General features: G+C 40.9%; 1 long non-coding RNA gene across 1 annotated transcript in view; it reads left to right on the forward strand.

Annotated features, from left to right (window-relative positions):
• Positions 1 to 206: 206 nt before the first annotated feature.
• The window catches only part of LOC116561484, a 216,216-nt gene continuing 194,690 nt past the window's right edge, over positions 207 to 21,732 (forward strand). The window contains exon 1 of the long non-coding RNA XR_004273451.1: positions 207 to 491. This is a non-coding gene — a long non-coding RNA (uncharacterized LOC116561484). The remainder of the gene's footprint in view (positions 492 to 21,732) is intronic.

The raw sequence follows: 21,732 nt of genomic DNA on the forward strand, positions 1-21,732 counted from the left end.
CAGCTAAGTATGTTGCAGTCGCAGATGGCTTCACAAAAAGAGTCTCCCTAAGCCTCCCTTTTTCTTTTTTTTTTTTTAGATGGGGTTTCACCATATTGGTCAGGCTGGTCTCGAACTCCTGACCTCAGGTGATCCCCCCACCTCAGCCTCCCAAAGTGCTGGGATTACAGGCGTGAGCCACCGCGCCCGGCTATAAGCCTCCCTTTTTCTTAATGATTTCAAAAGCATACTTCCAGGGAGCCTCACTCTCTGCATTGGGAGCTTATAGGAACTGTTTATTCTGAGGCCCCAAGGGTTGATGGGAGAGGAGATCTTAAATAGCACAGGTGCTGGTCTTGTTTTCATGCTGACTGTGCCTCTGAGGCTTTTTTTTTTTTTTTTTTTTATTCATCCTTTTGTAAATTTCTCTCTCATCCAAGGTGCTTTACCTTGAGGAGGCCTTTATTCAAGTCACATTGGAAGACTGAGAGGACAGTAGCTGCTGACCTGGGGTATGTGAAGAGGGAATATCAGCTTCAGTGATTGATTTCTGCCTTGCCTTGTCTCTATGTTTTCTCCTTTAGTTCAGAAATACAGAGAAGGGGTAGAGAGTGGAGGAAAGGGAAAATCACTTCAGGGATTCGGTTAGACTCATCACGACACTTGGACGTGACTTGCCTCCAAAACATTGTCTGAACATTTTCACTGGAGGAGGTAACACTTGGGGGTTTCATAAATTGAATTTGGTACTGATGAAAGACCTGGCTTAGAATCTTGGTGTTAGGTTTGTTCCTCAGAGGTGGAGCTGGCCAAAGGGCTAAGTGAAAGGATAAGTTAAATGAGAAGAGTGCCCTGGGGCTGAGGTACCCCGGACATAATGAATGTCCTGTGCATCTTAATAGTTGCGGATTGCATTACAAAATTCACTTACAAGAAGTTAGGGATAGGGACAGGAGGTGATCACAGGCTGAATTGAAAACGTTCACTCTCGCTTCCCCAACATTATTTGTGAATTTCCTTTAACTTTCATTAGACTCTTGTGCTTGTCTGCCTTCCTACCACCAGAAATTCCTCATTCCTTTCCCTGCAATCTCCAGGTTAGAGAGCAGTTTGGGGACCTCATTAAATGTCCAAGACTTAAGAATTTGAGATGCTTGACTAGAATAGTCTTGGAAAAGTAAAGCTGATGGTAATTCAGAACTTTTCTACTGCACAATACTCAGGGCTGCTATCTCATTCTTGGAGATTATTACAAATATTCCTTAGCTTCTGTTTTTCTTGACCCACTAATAATTTTCCCAAGAACTATCAAGGCTGTTCTTTGTAATTGACATTGTATAACTGCCATGGAAATAACAAGTGATCATTCTTAACAATTTAAATTTGATAAGTAGATACCATTTCTCTTTAAAATTGCTGAAATTTGAGCAGAAGTCCCAAATAATACCTTCACAGTTAAAGAGAAATACAGTTTAAGAGGCAAATATGTAAGCATTTCAGCAAAAGCAATCATGAGAAAAAGATGACTCATTACTTCCCCCTGCTTCTATTTATCTGTTTGTTCATCTGTTAGACAAATATTTATTGAGTACCTATTATGTACTAAGCATTGAAAGAGGTTTCAGGGATAAAATGGTGAACAAAAAATGTCTGAGCTCTAGCTGGTGAGAAAGACATATGTGGAATAAATAATCACCTACATTAATCATTGCAAAATGTAATAAGTGCTACAAGGAAAATGTTTGCGATACTATGATAACTTGTCATACCAGGACTTGATTTAGCCTGGGGGTCAGAGAAGGTTTTCCTGAGAAACTGTTTTTTGAGCTGCGGCTTGAAGAAAAACTAGGCACTAGCTAGGCAAAGAAAATGGAGTAAAACTCTCTGCAGCTGTAGAACAATATGTGCAAAGGTCCTGTGGATGGAGGGAGCATGCTCATTTAAAGAGATTGGGGAGGCCAATGTGGCTAGAGCTCCAAGAGAGGCGTGAAGCACTGTGTTATGAAGCTGGTGCCAGATCACGTAGGACCTTGTAGTAAGAGTCAAGGATTTTGAGACTGTACTAAGAGAATAGAAAAATCATTTGGGGGTTTTAAGCAGGGAATGGCATGATCATATATACATTTTCAGATATTGCTAATTGTACTATAGAGAATGGATATTGGACAAAAGAATTTCAGGGGACCAGTAAGAAGGCTACTGCATAATGCAGGTGAGAAGTAGTAGTAGATTGGACTAGGTAGTGGGGATAGAGACAAAGATTGGTAGATGGTTCGATTTATTTAGCAATAAAATTGGGGCCAGGTGTGGTGGCTCACACCTGTAATCCTAGCACTTTGAGAGGCCGAGGCGGGCAGATCATTTGAGGATAGGAGTTAGAGACCAACCTGGCCAACATGGTGAAACCTTTTCTCTACCAAAAATACAAAAATTAGCCAGGTGTAGCAGTGGGTGCCTATAATCCCAGCTACTTGGGAGGCTGAGGGGTGAGAATTGCTTGAACCTGGGAGGCAGAGGTTACAATGAGCCGAGATTGTACTACTGCACTCCAGGCTGGGTGACAGAGTGAGAGTCTGTCTCGGAGCGGGGGATGTGGGGGTGGGAAGATAGGAGTTGGTGTAGATTGGAAATTGAAGATGAGGGAGGTGGAAGGTATTAAGCCTTACTCGGGTTACCTGGCTTGTTGTACTTATTAGATGGTGATACTTGCTGCTGTGATAAAGATCACTGGAAGAGCATCAGATTTGGGGTGAAATTTGTGAAGCTTGTTTTGCATATGGCCATTTGCAGTGTCTTTGAGACAGCCACATGTATGATATATGGAGTAGACAGCTGTATGCAAGTCTGGAGCTCAGAGGAGAGGTCTGGCTGGGCCACGTCAAATTGTTGATGTACAGCTTGCTATTGAAGCCGTATTTTGGTGAGATATGGGTTGGGGTTGATAAACTAGCTAATGAAATTTACCTCAACATGGTCACATGAAAGTTACACTAGTATAGCATTGGATGGAAACTTAGAAGTTACCTTTAAAGTTTTGCTTCAAACAGTAAAATAATTATTATTATTTCCAATATAGCACCATTATTATTAAAGTTTTTTGGAAAGGCTAACCCTCTCTTGTCCCTCCCTAGTTTTGTAAACAGATGAGAAAAAGTAAGACCTCAGCAGTTGAAAGTGGCTTTTCTTTAGCAGCAGAGCTGGGATAACAACCTTAAATGCCCTAATTATGGTTGTTTAATATCATGGTCATAAGTTGTTTTTAATCTAGGATTTTTTTGACATGGAAGGGTAAGATCTTGGATAACAGAGAACCTTTCTATTACTATTATTTTAATTATGAACAGGACCATTTAAAAAATATATATATTTTATTGCATTTTAGGTTTTGGGGTACATGTGAAGAACATGCAAGATTGTTACATAGAAACACACATGGCAATGTGGTTTTCTGCCTTCCTCCCAATCATTTCTCCCCATGTTGTCCCTCTCCAACTCCCCACCACCCACCCGATGTCCCTCCCCTAGTTCCCCCCAACAGACCTGAGTCTGTGATGCTCCCCGCCATGTCCATGTGTTCTAATTGTTCAACAGCTGCCTATGAGTGAGAACATGCAGTGTTCTTGTGTCAGTTTGCTGAGAATGATGGTTTCCAGGTTCATCCATGTCCCCAAAGGACATGAACTCATCGTTTTTTATGGCTGCATAGTATTCCACGGTGTATATGTGCCACATTTCCCTGTCCAGTCTATCATCGATGGGCATTTGGGTTGGTTCCAGGTCTTTGCTATTGTAAACAGTGCTGCAATGAACATTCGTGTGCATGTGTCCTTATAGCAGAATGATTTATAATCCTTTGGATATATACCCAGTAATGGGATTGCTGGGTCAAATGGAATTTCTATTTCTAGGTCCTTGAAGAATCACCACACTGTCTTCCACAATGGTTGATCTAATTTACACTCCCACCAAGAGTATAAAAGTGTTCCTATTTCTCCACATCCTCTCCAGCACCTGTTGTCTCCAGATTTTTTAATGATCACCATTCTAACTGGCCAGAGGTGGTATCTCAATGTAGTTTTGATTTGCATTTCTCTAATGACCAGTGATGATGAGCATTTTTTCAAATGTTTCTTGGCCTCATGTATGTCTTCTTTTGTGAAGTGTCTGTTCATATCCTTTGCCCACTTTTGAATGGGCTTGTTTGTTTTTCTTGTAAACCTGTTTTAGTTCTTTGTAAATTCTGGATATCAGCCCTTTGTCAGGTGGGTAGACTGCAAAAATTTTTTCCCACTCTGTTGGTTGCCAATTCACTCTAATGACTGTTTCTTTTGCTGTGCAGAAGCTCTGGAGTTTGATTAGGTCCCATTTGTCTATTTTGACTTTTGTTTGCAGTGCTTTTGGTGTTTTAGTCATGAAGTCCTTGCCTAAGCCTATGTCCTGAATGGTTTTGCCTAAGTTTTCTTCTAGGGTTTTTATGGTGTTAGGTCTATGTTTAAGTCTTTAATCCATCTGGAGTTAATTTTCGTGTAAGGTGTCAGGAAGGGGTCCAGTTTCTGCTTTCTGCACATGGGTATCCAGTTTTCCCAACACCATTTATTAAACAGGGAATCCTTTCCCCATTGCTTATTTTTGTTAGGTTTGTCAAAGATCAGATGGTTGTAGATGTGTGGCATTGCCTCTGAGGCCTCTGTTCTGTTCCATTCGTCTATATCTCTGTTTTGGTACTAGTACCGTGCTGTTTTGATATCTGTAATCTTGTAGTATAGTTTGAAGTCCAGTAGTGTGATGCCTCCCGCTTTGTTCTTTTTGCTTAGAATTGACTTGGCTATGCAGGCTCTCTTTTAGTTCCATATGAAGTTTAAGGTGGTTTTTTCCAGCTCTGTGAAGAGGGTCATTGGTAGCTTGATGGGGATAGTGTTGTATCTGTAAATTACTTTGGGCAGTATGGCCATTTTCACAATATTGATTCTTCCTAAGCATGAGCATGGAACATTTCTCCATCTGTTTGTGTCCTCTCTTATTTCATTGAGCAGTGGTTGATAGTTCTCCTTGAAGAGGTCCTTTACATCCTTTGTTAGTTGTATTTGTAGATATTTTATTCTCTTAGTAGCAATTGTGAATGGCAGTTCGTTCTTGATTTGGCTCTCTTTAAGTCTGTTGTTGGTGTATAGGAATGCTTATGATTTTTGCACATTGATTTTGTACTCTGAGACTTTTCTGAAGTTGCTTATCAGTTTAAGGAGATTTTGGGCTGAGATGATGGTGGGGTCTTCTAAATAGTCAATCATGTCATCTGCAAATAGAGACAATTTGACTTTCTCCTTTCCTAATTGAATAAATTCAATTTCTTTCTTTCTTTTTTTTTTTTTTTTTTTTTTTTTTTTTTTGCCTGATCGCTCTGGCTAGAACTTCCAATATTATATTGAATAGGAGTGGTGAGAGAGGGCATCCTTGTCTAGTGCCAGATTTCAAAGGGAATGCTTCCAGTTTTTGCCCTAACAGTATGATATTGGCTGTGGGTTTGTTGTAAATAGCTTTTATTATTTTGAGATATGCTCTGTTGATACCTAGTTTATTGAGAGGTTTTAGTATAAAGTGCTGTTGAATTCTGTCAAAGGCCTTCTCTGCATCTATTGAGATAATCATGTGGTTTTTGTCTTTGGTTCTGTTTATGTGGTGAATTACATTTGTAGACTTTTGTATGTTGAACCAGCCTTGCAGCCCTGGGATGAAGTCTACTTGATCATCATGGATAAGGTTTTTGATGTGCTGTTACAATTGGTTTGCCAGTATATTATTGAGGATTTTTGCATCTGTGTTCATCATTGATATTGGCCTGAAGTTTTCTTTTCTTGTTGAGTCTCTGCTGGGTTTTGATGTCAGGATGATGTTGGTCTCATAAAATGATTTGGGAAGGATTTCCTCTTTTTGAATTGTTTGTAATAGTTTCAGAAGTAGTGGTACCAGCTCCTCTTTGTATGTCTGGTAGAATTCGGCTGTGAACCTATCTGGACCTGGGCTTTTTTTGGTTGGTAGGCTATTAATTGCTGCCTCAACTTCAGCCCTTGTTATTAGTCTTTTCAGGGTTTTGACTTCTTCCTGGTTTAGGCTTGGGAGGATGCAAGTGTCCAGGAATTTATCCATTTCTCCCAGATTTACTGGTTTATGTGCATAACGTTGTTTGTAGTAATCTCTGATGGTGGTTTTTATTTCTGTGGAATCTGTGGTGATATCCCCTTTTTCGTTTTTTATTGCATCTATTTGATTCTTCTCTCTTTTCTTTTTTACTATTCTGGCTAGTGGTCTATTTTGTTCATCTTTTTTAAAAAAAGTGTCCTCGACTTATTGATTTTTTGAAGGGTTTTTTGTGTCTCTGTCTCCTTCAGTTCTCCTTTGATCTTAGTTATTTCTTGTCTTCCACTAGGTTTTGAGTTTTTTTTGATCTTGCTCCTCTAGCACTTTCAATTTTGATGATAGGGTGTTGATTTTAGATCTTTCCTTGCTTCTCATGTGGGCATTTATTGCTATATATTTTCCTCGAGAAACTGCTTTAAATGTGTCCCAGAGATTCTGGTATGTTGTGTCTTCATTCTTGTTGGTTTCTAAGAACATCTTTATTTCTGCCTCCACTTCATTGTTTGTCTAGTCAACATTCAAGAGCCAGTTGTTCAGTTTCCATGAAGCTGTGTGGTTCTGAGTTAAGTTTCTGAATTCTGAGTTCTAACTTGATTGCATTGTGGTCTGAGAGACTCTTATGATTTTGGTTCTTTTGCATTTGCTGAAGAGTGACTTACTCCCAATTATGTGGTCAATTTTAGAGTAGGTGTGATGTGGTGCTGTGAAGAATGTATAGTCTGTGGATTTGGGGTGGAGAGTTCTGTAAATGTCTATTAGGTTTGCTTCGTCCAGGTCTGAGTTGAATAGGACCATTTCTTAACAGAGGATCACTAACAGCACGCCAGTGTAGATCCTGGGTGACATAGGTAGTGTAGCACATGAAATCATCCTTTTATCTTCCCCTCTTTTGTCCTCTAAAGTTACTAAGTTACCTAATTTCCCTAATAACATTCTGATATGGAGAGGGCCAGGACAACTTGGAGATTTCTGTTATTTTGTACAAATTTATAGTTTCATATCTAGATGGATTACTTATATGCATTCATGTACTTCTACAGTTGGAAAAGAGCAATGTTTTCTATCTTAGTGCCATGTCAGGGAAACAGGAGTTAAAGACAATAGTTCCCTTGGTCCTCTCTAGAAATTAAAGGGTTCCAGAGTACCTAAATGAGCTGCTACCAGCCTTAGTAATAGGAGCATACCTGGCAGGAAAGAATGAATTCAGAAGATAGATGAGTTCTTCTGTGCTTTTTGTTTTTCTGGGACAGGCAGGGTGGGAGTTCTTAGAGCATGGAACTTCCAGAAATCACAAAGAAAGATCTGACCTCAAGTATTGCTGCTGAAACCAGGGAACAACCTGGTCATGGAAAAGGCTAGCTCATTGGAAGTATAATTAATCTTTCTGGCAGTTTCTTGCTTTCAAAACAAGAATGAATCAGGGATTTTATCTGAGGTTAGCAGTGAGTCATCTTTAAAGAAAAAGTCGAATCAAACTCTGGACATCTGGGGCCACCTTGGAAGATGGGATTCTGACCTCTTATAGTAAGTTGTGTCTCATCAATATTCATATTTAATGAGGAGAAACTAAGATCAATTATATTTTTGCTTATCTATTAATAGATAATGATGCATGCAATTTAGATGGTAAATGAATTAGCATTTATCAAGTACCATTCCAGGGAGAGAACTTATCCTACAGACACAAGTATTTCTGGTGCCTGTATTTTGGTGCATATCATAGGTTGGATTCCCTGTGAAGCAGATACTGAGATGAAGATGAACAGTCAGGGCTCATTAGGGAGTGCTCTTGTAATCAACATTTGTAGAATGAAGGTAGCAGCCTTGGGTGATGGGTGAAATTTAGCCATGAGACAGTTTCAGCAGGGGCTTCACCCAACTCTTTGGGGAGACCTGAAGCTGTGACGACCCTTTGAAGTTGTTCTGAGTTGGGCAAGAGCCCAGGCCATTGTACTTCCATGTCAATCAGTCATTGGATGCTGGCTATCATAGAATGAGGATGTGACCTTAGGTGACGCTGTTCTCTTCAGCCAAAGTAGTCCATATCGTGTCCTGATAGCTGAGAGCTTCTGCCTTTGGCACTCCCAGAAGGTGAGAGTGAGTTTTTTGTTCCTGATGGAGGATGGGGCAGCATATCACAGTGGCCAACACAGTCCACTCCTTGGGCCTTGTCTTAGTCCATTTGCCTTGCAATAAAGAAATACCTGACTGGTTAATTTGTAAAGAAAAGAGGTTTATTTGGCTCACAGTTCTTCCACAGGCTGTACAGGAAGCATGGCACCAGCATCTGCTACTGGTGAGGACCTCTGGAAGCTTCTAATCATAGTAGTAGGGAAAGGGGAGTTGGCGAGTCACGTGCAGAGAGAGGAAAAAAGAGGAGAGAGGTGCCATACTTTTTTAAGTGACCATCTCTTGAGTGAATAAAGAACCCACTCATTACCATGGGAATGGCATCAAGCCATTCATGAAGGATCTGCTTCTATGATCCAAACACCTCCCACAAGACCCCACCTCCAACACTGAGGATCAATTTCAACATGAGATTTGGAGGGAACAAACATCCAAATTATATCAGGTTATTTTGATCCACTTCTTTGAATAAGTTCTAGAAGCAGACACTCTAAGATTCCAGGGGGCCTCTCTCTCTTGCAAATTTAGAAGAAAAAGGTAGTTGGACAAACTATAGTCCCTGCATTTGTAGCAGGTCTTGGGGCACAACTGACACTCACACTTACTCTCCTCTACTCTTCATTCTAGATTACCGTCACCCTTCGTTAACACCTCAGCTGAATTAGGGGCTGACTTATTTGTGTGACCCAGACCTTCCTTCCTGAAGGATCTAAGCCCTTGGTCATCATATCTTCCTCTGGCTGAGGTTCCTGCACTTTTATGTTTACCATCAAAATAGGGCAAGGAAGAACCAAGCAGCACCCAAGTGGATCCACCCAAGATGATCCACCAAGTGGATCATCCAAGTGTCAAACATATTCCTTCCTCCTTATGGTGTAATAACAGCCCTACATTATTCTAATAAGCAGGGCCAATTGCCCCTATTAAGATGATGGTCTTTTTTGGTGCCTTCTAGTCCCTTGGTGTGAGAAGCCTAAAGTTTCCCAGGTCGAAGCTGAGCTTATCATTCAACGAGACCCTTGCTGTATCCCCTGGAATAAGCATTTTCTCTTTGGGTAAAAGGATTTTTAAAATCACGGAGTCCCAAGTTGTGGGGGCAGGAAGCACAAAAAGCCCTAAGTGGGACTTTGAGAATAGTGGTATTTGGGACTCCTGCTTCTACTGTTTGGCTTTCAGACCTATATATTCTGCCTCCTGGGGACACGGTAGGTAGACTGTATACCTATAAACATTATTTATTTAAAATGTAAACTGCACTCTGGAGGATAGCCCCCTATCCTTGCAAGATAGTATTTATGAGTTGGCACTTCCACTGTTGTTTCAACAGGCTGTTCCATCATTTCATCAGTCTGTCAGCTTCTAGGTGTTATAGCATTTTATATGAGAAGTAGATTTTATGGTTGTTGCCCTCTCCTACAGCTCCTTTGCTGTGCTATGGATACCTTAGTTGGATGCAATATTAGGTGGGATACTTTGTCAGTGGATCAAATACTTAGTAAGTCCTTGGACAGTAGTGCTGGCTGGGTCCTTGCGGTAGGAAAGGTAAACCCCAGACTCAGAATAGATACCTATTCCTATGAAAAAGAGTAACTGCTCCTTCTATGGAGTGAGGGGTCCTATGTAGTCAACTTATTACCAGTGGCTGGGGACTCAGCATTGGCTTCTGCTGTTGGCAGGTTAGACATTCAGCCATTGTAGCAGCTAGATCAGCCTTGGTAAGTAAAAATTCACTCTGTTGAGGCCACACATAGCCTCCATCCCTGCACCATGGCCACTCTTTTCACATGTCCATAGTGCCTGCCATGGGTGGCTATTGAGAGAAACTGGCTACTTGGTTATTTAGTGCCTCTTCTGTGATGAATTACCTCTGATGGGCATAGATATGTGATGTAAAGATCATACTTTGTCCCATCCTATATATCCATCCACATGTCGCTACCTAGACCTCCTGATCTTCTACCCTTCTTTCAGGTTCCTGACTAATCAGCCAAGCCATTTAACATTGCCTATGAGTTCATGCATAGTCTATCCTTGGGACACTTCTCTTCTTACAAAGTGGCTGACCATGTCTACCACCCAAAGCTCTGCTTGTGGGAGGAGCTTTCCTTGCCTTGTATTTCAAGGCAATTCTTGGGCAAGTTGTAGTGCAGCCACCATCCATTTTTGTCTTTCAGCAATATACTGAACTCACCCATTTAAGAACAAAGCTAGGGCTTTTTCTTCTTCTATCAGCAGGTCAAAAGGGATCACCCATGTGAGCACAGGTGTGTGCTGAGGGACAGACTTTGGTACAACAGTGGTGGATGACTTACCTGCTTGTACAGCTTGATCGTGCTCTCTGGTGCAACTGTGTTTAATCACACAAGTACCATTTTCATGTTATAGTGAATTACTGCTGGATCTGTCCAACCTATGACTCGATGATTTAGACATATCCAATCACAAGGGGGGCAGTTCTGACTACATGGTCACTTGGTGTCCCATGGACAGACACTCCATCTCCACCAGTGCTTAGTAACATGACAACAATCATTTTCCAAAAGGTGCATAATTAATTCTGTGACAGGTGGCAGGCCCCAGAACCCTATGGATCTGTGTTATGATTCTCCCACTGATACTGGCCATAAAATACACATGGTATCTTTGCTGACCACTGAAGTATCTATTACCATAGTGTCTGCTGGAATATATGGCTAAAAGATAGGTTGCTTGACCTCCAGCTTGGACCTTCTGTATATCCCTTTCCTGCTCCAATCCCAATGAAAAGCTGACAACTCTTCCTGCTCTGGACTTGGTAGATGTGTTGAAGCAATATTCCTAGGAATAGAATATGCTGCCTTCATAACCCAGAGAAGCTGATCTCTTCTGATCAGGCCTTGTGCTTCTTCACGGTGGGAGATGCAAGTTATTCATATTTGTCTTTTAGTTTGGAGATGACATCCTCATCTGCCCCAGTCCAGTAGACATCTAAAAGTTTTAGTGATTTGTTGGAGTCCTGAGTCATTGGAGGGCATATTTCTCACACTCGAGAGTTCATGTGTCTTACCATGGCCTCCAGTGTACCTGCTGTATCTTGTTATCTGCTCTGGTTTGAACAATGCTGTCAATAGAATGGGGCAGTGCTATGCTATCTCAGAAATCCGGTCAGTACAGGTTTGTGAGCTTATACTGTGGCAGAGGGGAGGGTGGGAAAATTAACGTAATTCTGGAGTAAGGTTGTAAATGTTTACTGTTGTTCATTTTAGGGGAATGCAGATGGTTTCTGATATTCATTTCTAGTAGGAATGGAAAAAATGCAAGATTAATGGCCACATCCTATGTGCCGGAAGCCGCTCTAGCAAAGATTTCACTCATGGCACAGTATGCAATTGGGGCTATTACTTGGATGAATTTATGGTAATCTGTGTAATTTTTTGGGATACTTGTAGTTTTTGCAGGAACCAGAATGGTCAATTAAATGCATAGATGATGAAGTGGTAATCCTCATCGCCCTTCATCTTTCAATTCTCTCAGTATAGCATTAATCTCTGCCATTATCCTGAGGAGAGAGTGTTATTTTTGATATTCTTTCTTATTGGTAGTGGGGACCTGCAGTTTCAAAGGTAACCTCTTGGCCTTCCATACTGCCCTAAGTCTCACTCCACAGGTCAAGGAGCAAATGTAAGTGTTCTGCTGACTAGCAAGGGTGTCCATTCCAGTAATGCATCTGCGGACCAGGAAAATGACATCAGCTGGGTCAGTGAACCAACTGTGCTCACCATGAACTGGACCTGGGTTAGGGCTCCATTTATCTCTGGCTCCTATGTGCCTCTACATGGGGGGTCATGATGATTTCTCAGTTTTCTGGGTTTCTATGTCAACCTCATAGGATGCTGCAGGAAGATGGTGTGTGACTTTCTTCGGCTGCTGCAAATCCCTGTAGGAAATACCAGCTGAGGGCCTTCTTTTTGCAGCAGCCCTACCAGCGGGGGAGTAAGTTCTTCATTCCTGAAGGGAGACCTGGGCAGTGCATCACAGTGTTCCCACTAAATTCACTCACCCTCCATCCCCACCATCAATATTCTCCTTCTGTATTCTGCTAGGAGTGTATGGAGAGTAGTTAGTGAGGCTTAGCTTTGGAACCCCTCACTTGTATGGGACCCTTCCAAGGCTTTGAATCTAATTCTGTATTCTTGAAAAGAGGCCCCCAAATGTAGATGCTTCACAAAACTCAATTCTTCCCCTGATTCTGCTTTATTTGCTTTCAGTTTGAGAAGAGGAAGAGAAAGGACGTTGACATTTGAGTGCTTACGTTGTCCGAAGCACCAGGCTTGGTGTTTTGCATTGTATCATTTAAGTTTGGGAATGTTATTGCATTTCTCCAGGGTTCACAATCTTTGACTTCTCTGGTGCATATTATTTTTATTTTGCCTGGAAGGTCCCTCCTCATTTTGCTTATATTTGGAAGTCTTTCTTGTTCTTTTGTATTTAACTCAAATACTGTCTTCTCTGTGAGTTCTTCCTCATCCCTAAAAAGGGCTGGGTGTTTCTCATTGAACCTTGTGGGTGTCCCTCACTAAGCTCTGCTCTTGGATCACAATCGCTGTTGACACCTGTGCCTCCCATGCTCCTTGCTGGGTTCTGAAGTGGCAGATGTCATGCTATTCACTCTTGTGTCCTCAGGGCCTAGCACAGCTCTTATTATAGAGTAGCAGTGCATTCAGTATCAGTTGACTGCTTGAAATCGCATTGATTCTCTAGTCCAGAAAAAGAACTCTCAAGAGCATCAAATTCCCTTTCTTTTGAGGTCTGAGCTCATGAAGTAACTTCTGACAAAGAAGCTTGATTTCCTTGTGTCTTGATAACAGGGTGAAGATGTTCTCAGAGAAAAGAAACAGGCATATTCTACGGTAAGGGGCATACTTTCACTGCAAAAGGACAAATCAGCATTCCAGTTTGTCAGTCAGACTCTTGAGAATATTTTACCAGAGTTAGTCCTTCAGAACTGGCACATTTCTAAGTTAATAGATAAGATTGTATTTTAGAACCTAAAATAAAAGTTATAGAAGCTGGACTCTATATGTTGTATTACCAGTCTATATATTCATTAGAATTTCTTGTTACAAAATGGGATCATCCAATGTATTGTGGTTTATAAATTTAATCACAATCAATAAAGAAACATTTATAGCATCATTCTTGATGGTCAATAGTATTCCATTAAATAAATATGCCTGAATTTACTTGATCAATCTGCTTAATTTTTATTATATATATATATATATAATTGCATTTTAGGTTTTGGGGTGCATGTGAAGAACATGCAAGATTGTTGCATAGGTACATACATGGCAATGTGGTTTGCTGCCTTCCTCCCCATCACCTATATCTGATATTTCTCCCCATGTTATCCCTCCCCAAATCCCCACCCCCCCACCGTACCTCCTCTAGCTCCCCCCCACAGACCCCAGTGTGTGATGCTTCCCTCCCTGTGTCCATGTGTTCTCATTGTTCAACAGCTGCCTATGAGTGAGAACATGCAGTGTCTGATTTTCCATTCTTGTGTCAGTTGGCTGAGAGTGATGGTTTCCAGGTTCATCCATGTCCCTACAAAGGACATGAACTCATCCTTTTTTATGGCTGCATAGTATTCCACGGTGTATATGTGCCACATTTTCCCTATCCAGTCTATCATTGATGGGCATTTGGGTTGGTTCCAAGTCTTTGCTATTGTAAACAGTGACACAATGAACATTCATGTGCATGTGTCCTTATAGTAGAATGATTTATAATCCTTTGGATATATACCCAGTAATGGGATTGCTGGGTCAAATGGAATTTCTATTTCTAGGTCATTGAAGAATCACCACACTGTCTTCCACAATGGTTGAACTAATTTGCACTGCCAACAACATTGTAAAAGTTCCTATTTCTCCACATCCTCTCCAGCATCTGTTGTCTCCAGATTTTTTAATGATCACCATTCTAACTGGCGTGATATGGTATCTCAATGTAGTTTTGATTTGCATTTCTCTAATGATCAGTGATGATGAGCATTTTTTCATATGTTTGTTGGCCTCATGTATGTCTTCTTTTGTAGTGTCTATTCATATCCTTTGCCCACTTTTGAATGGGTTTGTTTTCTTCTTGTAAATCCATTTTACTTCTTTGTAGATTCTGGATATTAGCCCTTCGTCAGATGGGTAGATGACAAAATTTTTTCCCATTCTGTTGGTTGCCAGTCCACTCTAATGATTGTTTCTCTTGCTGTGCAGAAGCTCTGGAGTTTAATTAGGTCCCATTTGTCTATTTTGACTTCTGTTGCCAATGCTTTTGGTGTTTTAGTCATGAAGTCCTTGCCTATGCCTATGTCCTGGATGGTTTTGCCTAAGTTTTCTTCTAGGGTTTTTATGGTGTTAGGTCTTATGTTTAAGTCTTTAATCCATCTGGAGTTAATTTTAGTGTAAGGTGCCAGGAAGGGGTCCAGTTTCTGCTTTCTGCACATGGCTATCCAGTTTTCCCAACACCATTTATTAAACAGGGAATACTTTCCCCATTGTTTGTTTTTGTTAGGTTTGTCAAAGATCGGATGGTTGTAGATGTGTGGCATTGCCTCCGAGGTCTCTGTTCTGTTCCATTCTTCTATATCTCTGTTTTGGTACAAGTACCATGCTGTTTTGATTACTGTAGCCTTGTAGTACAGTTTGAAGTCACGTAGTGTGATGCCTCCCACTTTGTTCTTTTTGCTTAGAATGGACTTGGCTATGCGGGCTCTCTTTTGGTTCCATATGAAGTTTAAGGTGGTTTTTCCAGTTCTGTGAAGAAGGTCGTTGGTAGCTTGATGGGGATAGTGTTGAATCTATAAATTACTTTGGGCAGTATGGCCATTTTCACAATATTGATTCTTCCTAACCATGAGCATGGAATGTTTCTCTATCTGTTTGTGTCCTCTCTTATTTTGTTGAGCAGTGATTTCTAATTCTACTTGAAGAGGTCCTTTACATCCTTTGTTAGTTGTATTTGTAGATATTTTATTCTCTTAGTAGCAATTGTGAATGGCAGTTCGTTTTTGATTTGGCTCTCTTTATGTCTGCTATTGATGTATAGAAATGCTTATGATTTTTGCACATTGATTTTGTATCCTGAGACTTTTCTGAAGTTGCTTATCAGTGTAAGGAGATTTTGGGCTGAGACAATAGGGTCTTCTAAATATACAATCAAATAAAAACAATTTGGCTACTTCCTCTCCTAATTGAATACCCTTTATTTCTTCTTCTTGCCTGATCGCTCTGGGTAGAACTTCCAATATTATATTGAATAGGAGTGGTGAGAGAGGGCATCCTTGTCTAGCGCCAGATTTCAAAGGGAATGCTTCCAGTTTTTGCCCTAACAGTATGATATTGGCTGTGGGTTTGTTGTAAATAGCTTTTATTATTTTGAGATATGTTCCATCAATATCTAGTTTATTGAACATTTTTAGCATAAAATGCTGTTGAATTTTGTCAAAGGACTTCTCTGCATCTATTGAGATAATCATGTGGTTTTTGTTTTTGGTTCTGTTTATGTGGTGAATTACATTTGTAGACTTGTGTATGTTGAACCAGCCTTGCATCCATGGGATGAAGCCTACTTGATTGTGATGGATAAGGTTTTTGATGTGCTGTTACAATCGGTTTTCCAGTCTATTATTGAAGATTTTTGCATCTTTGTTCATCATGGATATTGGCCTGAAGTTTTCTTTTCTTGTTGAATCTCTGTTGGGTTTTGGTATCAGGATGATGTTGGTCTCATAAAATGATTTGGGAAGGATTTCCTCTTTTTGAATTGTTTGTAATAGTTTCAGAAGGAATGGTACCAGCTCCTCTTTGTATGTGTAGCAGAATTCAGCTGTGAACCCATCTGGACATAGACTTTTTTTGGTGGATATGCTATTAATTGCTGCCTCAACTTCAGCCTTTGTTATTGGTCTATTCGGGATTTCGACTTCTTCCTGGTTTAAGCTTGGGAGGAGGCAAGTGTCCAGGAATTTATCCATTTCTTCCAGGTTACTGGTTTATGTGCATAACATTGTTTGTAGTAATCTCTGATGGTGGTTTTTATTTCTGTGGAATCTGTGGTGATATCCCCTTTTTCATTTTTTATTGCATCTATTTGATTCTTCTCCCTTTTCTTTTTTATTAATCTGGCTAGTGGTCTGTCCATTTTGTTGATCTTTTCAAAAAACGAGCTCCTGGTTTTACTGATTTTTTTGAAGGGTTTTTGTGACTCTATCTCCTTTTCTTAGTTATTTCTTGTCTTCTGCTAGATTTTGAGTTTTTTTTTGATCTTGCTCCTCTAGCTCTTTCAATTTTGATGATTGGGTGTCGATTTTAGATCTTCCCTTGCTTCTCATGTGGGCATTTATTGCTATATATTTTCTTCTAGACACTGCTATAAATGTGTCCCAGAGATTCTGCTGTGTTGTGTCTTCATTCTCATTGGTTTCAAAGAACATCTTTATTTCTGCCTTCAATTCATTGTTAGCCAGTCAACATTCAAGAGCCAGTTGTTCAGTTTCCATGAAGCTGTGCGGTTCTGAGTTAAGTTTCTGAATTCTGAGTTCTAACATGATTGAACTGTGGTCTGAGAGACTGTTTGTTATGATTTCCATTCTTTTGCATTTGCTGAGGAGTGATTTACTTCCAATTATGTGGTCAATTTTAAAGTAAGTGTGATGTAGTGATGAGAAGAATGTATATTCTTTGGATTTGGTGCTTAATTTTTAAAGGTTATTTCTACTTTTTGTTATTAAAACATATATCATTTTTATACATCTATAAGTATTTGTATTTATACATATGTATCTTTGCCCACATATGTATTTACTTTAGATACATTTCTTAAAGTGTAATTGTTTGGTCAAAGAGTGTAACTATTTTAAAAGACATATATGTATGTATGTATGCATATTTATTTTACTATTTTGGCAGAGAATTTCATGCCCCACGTCTGTAGTAGAGATTTGTTGCTAGGAAGCAGGTGCTCCCAGCTCTCCTCAGTGGGCCTGTTTGCCTGATTCTCACCCATGGACTCAGAGTAGTAAGTGTGTGTCACTTCCAGGACAATGTTGTTAAAATGTAGGTGTGCTGACTCTGGGGAAAGATGGCTGACTAGGAACAGCTCAGGATTGCAGCTTCCAGTGAAAGTGCAGAGAGTGAGTGGATGCCGCATTTCCAGATGGATTTTTATTGCCCACAGACCAGGAGATTCCCAGGCGGAGGAGCCCCATGGTCGCCAGCGCGGCTGTTTCTGCCTGTACGGCTGCTTTGCCTGCACCCTGGTGCGGCAGTTCTCCATAGAAAAGACACTGGTCCAGGTGCCCTCTTAGCTGGCGATTGGAGCCCTGAGACGGCAGAGTCGCCCATTCATCTGAAATAGCGAGCCAGGCCAGGAGATTCCTAGGCAAAAAAACCACCAGGAATCTCAGCGCCGCTGTCTCAGCTGGCTCAGTGAGTTGCGGCATAGGAGATCCTGGCGCCTTTTCAACAGGGAGAGAGTCGACCGTTCAACAACAACAACAACAAAAGACTGAGTTAGGGAGCCAGATGAGCAGGCTTGGCTGGACCCATCCCCCCACACCCACACAAAAAATCAGTAGTTGAAAATGCTCTGGGGTGAGAGTTTCACAGCAAGCACAGCTGAACCCGGGACAGTCCGGCTCTGTGGGGGAGGGACGTCCAGCATTACTGAGACACTCCACTACTAAGGAGGCAGTCTGACCATTGCTGAGGCAGAGCACCATTGCTGAGGCAACCCACTGTTGCTGAGGCAACCTGCCACTACAGGGAGAGTCTGCCATAACAGAGGGGGGCCACCATTGCCAAGGCAGTTCTAACTACATGCATATAAACAGGACTGCAGGGAAGATCACACAGCAGCTAGGCAGAGCCCACAGCAGCTCAGCAAAGCCTCTGCAGGCAGACAGTGACTAGGCTGCCTCCTCACTGGGCAGGGCAGCCCTGAAAGAAAAAAAAAAGGCAGCAGCACAATGGAAACTCATAAATAAAGCCCTAACTCCCTGGGACAGAGCACCTGGGAGAAAAAAAAAAAAAAAGGGGAGTTTATGAGTTCTGCTGCAGCAGACCTAAACGTACCGCCCAGCAACTCTGAATGAACAACGGAGCTCACAGCTCAGGACTTGAGCTCCAATAAAGTACAGACTGTCTCCTCAAGCAGCTGCCTGATCCCCGTATATCCAAAGAGTCACCTCATAATGGAGAGAACAGACTGACATTTGGTGGGCATCCTTCTGGGACAAAGATAGCAGAAGAGGAAACTGGTAGCAACCCTTACTGTTCTGCAGCTGTTGCAGGTGATCCCCCGGCAAGCAGGGCCTGGAGTGGACCTCAGCAGTCCTACAGCAGAGGGGCTAGACTGTTAGAAGGAAAGCTAAGAAAAAGAAGCAACTTCAGCATCCACAAACTGGAAGTTCACACAGAGACCCAATCTGAAAGTCAGTAACTAAAAAGACAACAGGTGGATAAACCCACAAAGATGGGAAGAAACCAGTGCAAAAAGGATGAAAACATCTGAAACCAGAACACCTCTCCTCCTAAAAGGGATTACAACTCCTCACCAGCAAGGGAACAAAGCTGGATGGAGAAGGAGTGTGATGAAATGACAGAATCAGACTTCAGAAGGTGGGTAATAAGAAACTACAATGAGCTAAAAGAACATCTTCTAACCCAGGGCAAAGAAACTAAGAACATTGAAAAAAGATTTGACAACATGCTAACGAGAATGGACAACATAGAAAGGAATATAAGTGAATTGATGGAGCTGAAGAACACAACACGAGAACTTCATGAAGCATGCACAAGTTTCAATGGCCAAATTGACCAAGCAGAAGAAAGGATATCAGAGGTCGAAGATCAACTCAATGAAATAAAACGAGAAGGCAAGAATAGAGAAAAAAGGGTAAAAAGGAAGGAACAAAGTCTCCAAGAAATGTGGGACTATGTGAAAAGACCTAATCTACGTCTGATACGTGTACCTGAATGTGACAAAGAGAATGAATCCAAGCTGGAAAATACTCTTCAGGATATTATCCAGGAAAACTTCCCCAACCTAGCAAGGCAGGCCAATATTGAAGTCCAGGAAATACAGAGAACACCACAAAGATATTCGTCATGAAGAGCAACCCCAAGGCACATAATTGTCAGATTCACCAGGGTTGAAATGAAGGAGAAAATGCTAAGGGCAGCCAGAGAGAAAGGTTGGGTTACCCACAAAGGGAAGCCCATCAGACTCACAGCAGATCTTTCAACAGAAACCCTACAAGCCAGAAGAGAGTGGGGGCCAATATTCGACATCCTTAAAGAAAAGAAAAAAGAAAAGAAAAGAAAAGAAAAAAGAAAAGAAAAGAACTTTCAACCCAGAATCTCCTATCCAGCCAAACTAAGCTTCATAAGTGAAGGAAAAATAAAATCCTTTGCAAACAAGCAAGTACTCAGAGATTTCATCACCACCAGACCTGCTTTACAAGAGCTCCTGAAAGAGGCTCTACACATATAAAGGAATAACCAGTATTAGCCACTCCAAAAACATACCAAATGGTAAAGGGCATCAACGCAATCAAGAGTCTGCATCAACTAACGAACAAAACAGCCAACTAGCATAAAAAAGGCAGTATCAAATTCACACATAACAATATTATCCCTAAATGTAAATGGACTAAATGCTTCAATCAAAAGACACAGACTGGCAAATAGGATAAAAAGCCAAAACCCATTGGTGTGCTGTATCCAGGAAACCCATCTCACATGCAAGGATACACAAAGGCTCAAAATAAAGGGATGGAGGAAGATTTACCAAGCAAATGGAGAGCAAAAAAAAGCAGGAGTTGCAATTCTCATCTCTGATAAAATAGACTTTAAAGCAACAAAGATCAAAAGAGACAAAGAAGGACATTACATAATGGTAAAAGGATCAATGCAACAAGAGCTAACGATCCTAAATATATATGAACCCAATACAGGAGCACCCAGATACATCAGGCAAGTTCTTAATGACTCACAAAGAGACATAGACTCCCACACAATAATAGTGGGAGACTTTAACACCCCATTGTCAATATTAGACAGATCAACCAGACAGAAAATTAATAAGGATACCCAGCACCTGAACTCAGACCTGGAACAAGCAAACCTAATAGACATTTACAGAACCCTCCACCCCAAATCCACAGACTGTACATTCTTCTCAGCACCACATCACACCTACTCTAAAATTGACCACATAATTGGGAGTAAATCACTCCTCAGCAAATGCAAAAGAACGGAAATCATAACAAACAGTCTCTCAGACCACAGTGCAATCAAGTTAGAACTCACAATGCAGAAACTAACTCAGAACTGCACAGCTTCATGGAAACTCAACAACTGGCTCTTGAATGTTAACTGAATAAACAATGAAATGAAGACAGAAATAAAGATGTTCTTTGAAACCAACAAGAATGAAGACACAACATACCAGAATCTCTGGGACACATTTAAAGCAGTCTCTAGAGGAAAATACATAGCAATAAGTGCCCACATGGGAAGCAAGGAGAGATCTAAAATTGAAACCCTAGCATCAAAATTGAAAGAGCTAGAGGAGCAAGATCAAAAAAACTCAAAGCCTAGCAGAAGACAAGAAATAACTAAGATCAGAGCAGAACTGAAGGAGATAGAGACACAAAAAAACCCTTCAAAAATCAATAAATCCAGGAGCTGGTTTTTTGAAAAGATCAACAAAATAGACAGACCACTAGCCAGATTAAGAAAAAAGAAAAGAGAGAATAGCCAAATTGATGCAATAAAAACCGATAAAGGGGATATCACCACAGATTCCACAGAAATTCAAACCATCATCAGAGATTATTACAAACAACTCTCTGCACATAAACTAGTAAACCTGGAAGAAATGGATAAATTCCTGGACACTTGCCTCCTCCCAAGCCTAAACCAGGAAGAAGTTGAAACCCTGAATAGACCAATAACAAGGTCTGAAGTTGAGGCAGCAATTAAGAGCCTACCACCCAAAAAAAGCCCATGTCCAGATGGGTTCACAGCTGAATTCTACCAGACATACAAAGAGGAGATGGTACCATTCCTTCTGAAACTATTCCAAACAATACAAAAAGAGGGAATCCTTCCCAAATCAGTTTATGAGACAAACATCATCCTGATACCAAAACCCGGCAGAGACTCAACAAGAAAAGAAAACTTCGGGCCAATATCCATGATGAACATAGATGTGAAAATCTTCAATAAAATACTGGCAAGCTGATTGCAATAGCACATCAAAAAGCTTATCCACCATGATCAAGTAGGCTTCATCCCGGGGATGCAAGGCTGGTTCAACATACGCAAGTCTATAAACATAATTCACCACATAAACAGAACCAAAGACAAAAATCACGTGATTATCTCAATTGATGCAGAGAAGGCCTTTGACAAAATTCAACAGCTCTTTATGCTAAAAACCCTG

Source organism: Sapajus apella, unplaced genomic scaffold (genome assembly GCF_009761245.1).
Source record: "Sapajus apella isolate SASKATOON/1434 unplaced genomic scaffold, GSC_monkey_1.0 scaffold29, whole genome shotgun sequence".
Lineage (NCBI taxonomy): Eukaryota > Metazoa > Chordata > Mammalia > Primates > Cebidae > Sapajus > Sapajus apella.